Source organism: Symphodus melops (assembly GCF_947650265.1).
Source record: "Symphodus melops genome assembly, chromosome: 19".
In the NCBI taxonomy this organism is placed as follows: domain Eukaryota; kingdom Metazoa; phylum Chordata; class Actinopteri; order Labriformes; family Labridae; genus Symphodus; species Symphodus melops.
In genome coordinates, this window is record NC_136709.1 from 12,851,291 (window position 1) to 12,859,207 (window position 7,917).

Here is a 7,917-nt window from a genome sequence, read left to right on the forward strand (position 1 = left end):
AAAACATTTGACTTCGTCACGTCGGATCTTAATATCAGTCATTTTGCGCTTCATGCACGCACCCTCATCATGGAAAACACACGGAGAAATACATATGATGCAGTTTTCAAGTTAAAGGCGATCGACCTGGCTGTCAAAGAAGCTAACAGAGCTGCTGCACGTTAAGATGACACTGACAGCGACAACAGAGACTGAGGAAGTGAGTAATGAAGTCATTCTGAGGCAGTGAATGGATGGACTTTTTCTTGTGAAATATATTACGGTCATCTTTTTCATCAGCCGTGTTACAGACACCGTCGGCTAGGCTTCGTATTGTAACGGTTCATGTTGTAAAGTCAGTAGTTGATAATGTGTTCATAATTCCGATTATGTGGAGAGTCAGTGAATGCACCAGCGAGAACGTGTTGAGTGGCTGTATGAGAGAACGCTGGGGGAGAGAGTTGGATTGTTACGGCAAGTTATGTGTTGTTCTCTGCTGTAAACGGCGTGGTCACGGCCGACAGTGATCGGGTTATTAAGTTATTATTTGAACGCTCTCGTCGTCCTTTAACGTCCGTACGGACGCTACAGTATTTGCGGATGTTACCGGTAGCCTACGTCTGTGTAAATAGCTCTTGTTATAGCGTGGACACCTGCGGCTTATAATCAAGTGCGGCTTATATATGTACAAATACATTTATTTACTTATTTTTAGCCGGTGCGGCTTATATCCAGGTGCGCTCAATAGTACGGAATTTACGGTATACAATTTCTTTCATCTCAATCTCAGCACGCAGTTGGAATATTGTCTCTTAGCTGTTCCTATCATATGTAATGGATGTGCTGCCCCAAAGGTGGGAGCCATAATTGATTAAAAACCATAATGTTTTTCCATGCCTCGCTGTAGTCAGTGATAAGGATATCTGTGATGTGTGCATGTGTATGTATTTAGGTGTCCAGTGTGTGTTTGTGTGTGTGTGTTTGGACAGGACGGGACATCAAAGTCGTGTTAGCTGTGGCTCTATTTCATCCCGGCTAATGAAGAAGCTGTGAGTGCGCTTCTGGGTCACAGTGGGAACACGCACAGCGAGGTCACTTCAAAGGCGGGATAATGACGGATTAAGTCTAAATCACAGGCACGCTTTAGTCGCTGTCTCATATCTAGCCTGTCGCTTTGCATTTTATTAACAAATCATGGCAATATGATCTGGTAAAAATGTGCCTGCCTTAATTTCGCTTGTCCATCTTACTCTGCGCAAATCCTCTACATCCAGATTAGCGGCTCGTGGTGGGCTGATTGGTGAGCCTTTTTCTAAACCCTTGATGGCGATGAAATCTTCTTTCATTACTGTCCTAATGTCTCCTTGTGTATTCTTGTTTTAATGTGCTGCTCTCTCTGCAGTTCCTTATTGCTTTGTGTTGGGTCCATGACAGTGATGCAGCTTTTCATCTACGGTGGCCCTTAAGCTTCCAAGCAAAACCTTCTATGCTTTGCTTGTTATTGGCTGCGTTTTCATTACAGTCTGTATCATCAAACAAGGAGTCATAATTCTCCAAACCCTTCAAACTCCACATGAGGTAGAGACTGTTCAGAAGGGGGAGACACTGCAATATTTTTAGCATTGTTATGTGTAAAAGGATGGCAAATACTGTTTCTTGGCCATTCATCTTGTTCAGTGTATAACCCTCAGGATCCTGAACGTCAGACTTACAGTGCCTTGGAGGTACAGGTATGTGGGAACCCCTCAGGGAAGCCTAATTGCTGCTGAAGTGATTTATCCTCCTTAAGACCCCCCCCCAAGGGCTCTCAAACACTCAAGTTCTCTCGTCAACAACATATTCCTGCAGTTACAATCAAACAAATCTGCTGCTGGCAGGCTACCAGAAGAAGTCCAACGTTTGGACATATGTGATTCATTTCAGTTCACAGTTCAGGTGAAATAAGTCAGGTGAAGTTTTAAGGTTTAAGTTACGCACTGTGCATCACTCCTGAACATCATGTATAAAACATTTGAAATACATTTTGGACATTTGTATTTTCAGTGAGTGAACATGTAATCTGCACATTAATGGATAATGAAAATAATCATCTGTCACAGCACTACTCATTTCTGCTAAATTGATTTTCCCAAACCATTGGCAGTGTCCAGTATGATGTACATGCCTGAATAAGACGTACTGTATACATGTTGAAGTGAATACTAGAGGATTATTGGCGTTGAATCTGGGTTGCCCGGCCCCTGTCCAGATAGCCTCATTTGTCGGAGGCTCTGTGGCAGCTCCCATTTCACCTGGCTTCTCTCATGTTTAATTGGCCTCATTATGTGATTAACTTAGCAAATTTACCCCTTACCCTCAAGGCACAGCTTTGAACACTGGCAGACCACAAACCTTCCCAAAGTCACTCCATCACTGAAACCATAATGTCAGCATTTGGGCCGGCCATCACACTCCACTGGGAAGTTTTCATTTTCCTGCAGAGAGGCCTGTTTGCCTGTATTAACCTCTACACCTTTGACTCAACACAGCGCTTCTATAAAATGCAGTAATTCATTCTCGGATGATTAGCAATATATCATTGTTTCCTTAGAAATGCTTGGTATGCATATTATGTTGCTTATCATGCTTTATATGCTGAGCTTGATTTCTGCAAGCTTTGTATTCCTGTATTCTCATCTATTATGTATGACCTGTGTTGTATCATTGGGGTGGATGTTTGCATTCAGACCTTTGACCCAAACTTCTAGAGAGCAAGAAGTTTATATGAAACAATTCTGTTTAATACAATACATTATGAGGGTGCAAAAAGTGTGGGTCTTTTTGTATTTAGTGTTGCTTCTCAATTAAGCACAACATTGGAGCTAGTGTGAAGAAAAACAACACATCCTTATGACTCAACAACTGAATACTCTGGGTTACAGATCGTAATTGTCCAGGTTTGGTTTGGTGAACTTCTTCTTCAAGTTCAGAAAATTAAAGTTTGGACCAACATATTATCAGGGGTTAGGCTACATCAAATTAAGCTATACTAAGTTCAACTACATTAGGTAACACTATATTAAGTTACCCCATGCTAAGTTAGGCTAGGTTAAGCTATGCTACATTCAGTAGATAAATAGATACTTTATTGATCCCGAGGGAAATTCAAGTGACGCTGTGGGAAGTTATACTACCGTAAGATATGTTATTATAAGTTAAGATACTTAAAGTTACCCTAAATTAAGTTAATCTGCATTTAGTTATGCTAGACTAGGTAATGCTATAATTAGCTGCACTTGTGTTTTGCTATGCTAAGTGAGTCTATATTAAGTTGGGCTACATTGAGTAATGCTAAGTTGATAAATTAACTCATGCTACTTACGTTATGCTATAAGGAATGCTACATGCATTTCTACATAATGTAGGAATGTTGGTTTGTTTCATCTGTTTATCCTGATCTCCCTTTTCTCACATTTTAAACAACAGCGTCTGACTTACTGTTTTGCTTCAGCTATAACCTTACATCTCATGGTTGTTACCTTGCTAAAAAAAAAAATGTGAGTATCATTTGTAATAGTCTGCTTCCACAACATTTTTACAAGGAGGGTCATATCGCTAGATTTTCCAATCAAAATACAAAATCTAATACTATGAAAGCTGTGTTTGCAGGTTTCATAGATATTGGTTTCATGTTGTTGATGTCCAGGGAGAATAGAATGGAAAATGAAAGGCAGATGAAAAACAAAGTCCATGATGTTAATCTATTCTGTCATCACTGAGAACTCGCAGGTCCTCTGTGGGCTCTCTGACAGTCAGATGAAATGGCCTGTAAAGTGCCAATTTTACCAGACCACTTGTTATTTGCCTGCAAAGTCATAGGTTTGCTTCCTTGTTTAATAACCAATGGCGGAGGAGGTGGTGAAGGAGGGTAAAGTGTGCGTCCATGTGCAAGGAGAGGAGCAGTAGAGGAGGGTTAGAAGAGAAGTTTACAAATGGGATCCATCATTTTTCATGCACAGAGGTGACATCCCTCCGTCAGCCAATTTCACTCCGATAGCCCAGTCCCTTGCTTCATTGATATCTGCATTAGGGACCTTTGTTAAAGGTCTCATCTAAATGCATTGAAAAACGCCTTGCTCCCTCTGTGTACCTCCTACTGTTAAAAGTGTGTGCCTTCATGCATGTTGCTTGTGCAAAGATTTGCCGACTTGGCTTTGTCTACATTAAGGTTAGTCTTTGTGGCACAGCGATGTGGTGTCACTGAACCTGGAAAGGAAAAAAAACCCCCCAAAAAAACAGTAAGCGAGAAAACCATCAACAAAAGCCACAACTAAAGGCAACTCTTAGTGCGAGAGCTACGAGTGTTTTCACACTCTGTTGCCACTGAGTAACTCTTTAGTGTCTCTTCATGTTAGTCGCGTAATGAATTAAATAAATGCGTTCCAATTAATGGCAAAGAATGAAACAAGACCTTTGAACTTGTTTTAAGAATAGGGCTGCATTAAACACGACATTGCCTTCAGTAGGTAGTTGGTTGGAGTAGGCCCATTAACCAAAACACTTCATTGCCACTTCATTTTATTCCACTAAAAACAACCACCCTTCACGCCCTGCTCTTGTACAATACTGCCGCTCAAACCAACCTGAGTGTACACCCCTTGCTCCCCTTAAGAAGATTTAATTTGCTATTCCTGTCCATCTTTTTTTATACAGAGCCACACAGCGATACAGCAGAGGTGCTGCGGGGCTAATGTCGCTGTCAATCCCCCATCCCCTCGGCTACAATCTCATGGCTTAATTTCCGCACAGATCCAAGCACCCTCGAGCTTTAAGGGGTCTCATTCGCATACTTGAATCAAAATTGCCCCAAACTCTCTTGCCCAGTAATTTTGCAACACTTTGCTTTTAAGCAATGTTGCACTTTGAGTAATTTCAGCAGGTGCGCCTTCATTTTGGATCATGAACCTTCAAGCGGGAGACGAGCAACACATCAAGCCAATCAAATATTTCGTTAATAAAATTAAACTAATTGTATGTCGAGCATTTCATTTGCAGCTTTTAGGTAGTTAGGCCATATCTCCTGGCACTTTCATTAGATATATTAAGAATAGTAATTAATAAACTTGATAATCTGAAATTGACTAATAATTTGGTGCTTGAGGACATCCCTGCAGTATGGTCCCATAGGGATCCTATTAAAAGTCCTACTGACTATTATCTATAGTTGTGAAGTTGTGCTATGTGCCTTAGCCATGCTGCCCTTGCAACAGTATTACAATCCACTTTCAAATGACTTTGGAATAAATGATTTACGTTAAGTTTGAAGACCTCTTGAAACATCACAATAACTGCTGCAAAGTGAATGTTCATGTGTCCTAGAATATTTACAAAGAGAATAGCTCTGGGAGTATCTGTCACAGCCGTGCCTGTCACTAGTTTGAAGAGAAAATGTGTGTGTTTGACACATGCTATTACTGTTTTGTTGTCGCCCCTTTTTTTTTTTTCTTTTTTTTTAAGATATGGTCCCACAGAAGACAGGTTCATGTTAAAGTTCTTTTGAAGTCAGAGCTGTGTGCTTTCCTTAAGATGAATCAAAGTGAGATTAATAGCTCTAGAGGCCTTGACCCTCCCTTGAATAATACCCAGAAGGCAGCGGCTCTCATTCCTAATGCTCATGGTGATGTGCTTTCTTTCAAATAAAGTTAATACAGCCGTAGTCCTTTATCATGTGAGGCGGAAATGTCAGCGCCAACTCAAACAGGGCTCAGCCAAACCTCCCAAACATGCTGAGATTGGATGTGAAATCAGTGCAAGGGTCACTGACAAAAGAAATTGGGTTTTATGCAGAGCGTGCCTCAATACACAACACTCCCAAACCAAAGGTAAAAGCAAAAGCCCCTCACCGGCTATTTTCGACCCATCATTATTTCTCATAAATCCCAAACTAGCCAGGACCAGTGCCTTTGACAGCATGACTGATGAGTTTGCCGTCGTGAATGTCAAGAGAAATGGTCTCCCGCACCTTATCTCCCCTATTTCTCATTGTGAGTGAGACTTGGGAGGGGGGGGTTTTATGGAGAAAAGCCACGGCCGTTGTGATGAGCATTACCCAGTGATAATGAAGGGCACGCTGCTGTACTGTCAGAGTCTACAGAGAGACAGGCAGGGGAAGGCTGTTCAGAGACGTTGTCCATTCATGCGTTCATGTGCCCTTATGTCTTTATCTGGAGACCGGGATAAATGAGCATATTTATATATTTACACTGTGTCAGCGCTGTGATTGCCTTATCTACTGCTGCCGTCATTGACGAAGGGAAATGTCAAGAGGTAATCAAGTCAAATGTGCCTTTTGTCAATGCTATTCATAGATCTCAAATTGTATATTGAAAGGATTTGGGTGATGGGTCTGTAAAATGCTCCTTTCTGACACATTTCATTTAACTGGAGATGTTTCCATTCTATTAGATTATTGATATGATCCACCTTGATACCACATATAGCTCCATATACTTTATGGAAAAAAATAGAAAGCATACATTCTTAATGTTTGGGTTTTCACTGAAAGTTTTACTCCTCATCAATTATGTCTTGTTTGAGTGCATTTGGAAAAATAACCAAACCTCAAAAGTCAAGTGTGTTTTTTCTTTTCAGCTTGTGTGTGTAGAAAAAGCAGAAAAAAAAGCAGAAAAAAAAAAAACTTGTGATTCGACGAGACTGCCTTCTAGTCCCACGAGTGAGCCACGTATCCCACTGAGGCCAACGTTGAGGGGCTTTTAGTGATCCTGCCTGAAACTTGGCATGCAAACCTGCCAGTACAGACAGAGGATAATGAGCTTGGACCCAGGTTTGTGAGGCCGAGAGTTGCATATTTATGATGGCTTAAAGAAGCATTTATTGCGTAGTTTCCATCAGAACATACTCTGCAGAGACCTGACAGCTTTCCTCAGAGATTAGTCTCAGATACCCCCTGTAAGGTGGTAGTCAGGCAAGCTCGCTTTAAAAAAAAAAAGTGTCTGCTTTCTCTCTCTTTTCTTTTTTTTCTCACTCCTAACTTTTCCTTCCCTCTCCCTTCTTCCCTGTTTTTCGCTCCCTCTTTCTCCACTTTCCTCACTTTGTCATTCCACGTCCTCTTCTCTCCACTGATACAAATCAGTTAAAAGCATATTTGTTTACTTCTGAAGAGAAAGGGAGAGAAAGAGAAACGGCGATGCGCTAAATGTCAAGGATGATGAGGTGGGTCAGGCTGGCAGCGTGGTTTGCGATCACGGCTGTCTTCGCACGGCATCATCACAAACCCTGACAACCTGCACAATTTATGCTCGGGAGGGCTAAGTCTTCTAGATTCCGCTGTTTCGCCAAGAAATTAAATTCACATGTTATCTTTGAGAACATCCCCCCCCCCCCCCCCCCCCCCGGAGTGGTGTCAGGAGTAAAGCAATGTGTGGTGTCAAACTGCACTGCTCAAACCAAAGAGTAATGGATTCTGGCATAAGGAATCACTTCTGTATTTCTGGGGGAAAAGCCACATAAGCACACTTATCTGCCTGCAGTTGATGTCTGTTTCCTTCAATAGTTTATCACACAGAGCTGCTTATAGGTTTTTTCGAATACATAAGAAAAAGTTTGCTATCATTCTTTAATGACTTTTAAGCGCAGAGCAGCGAGCTGGCTGACGACTGTTTGGCCTGCGATATGACAAGCTCGACTGTGCGCCCGCCTCCACTCCACGCCTGTGTGTTTGCCTCGCGTGCGGTTGTATGAGCTGTATGATTCTTTCATGAGCTTGTGTGGTGGCTGGCTTTTTCATAGGCGTGCTCTCATTGAACACTTAATCAATACCTGTCATCTTGAACTCATCCTCTAAAGTGGGCCTCTGTTCTTTGCCTGCCCCGTAATCCATCTCCATAGAGCTATTTGAATTTGTATTACACACTAAGAGGACCTTCTTCACTATCAGAA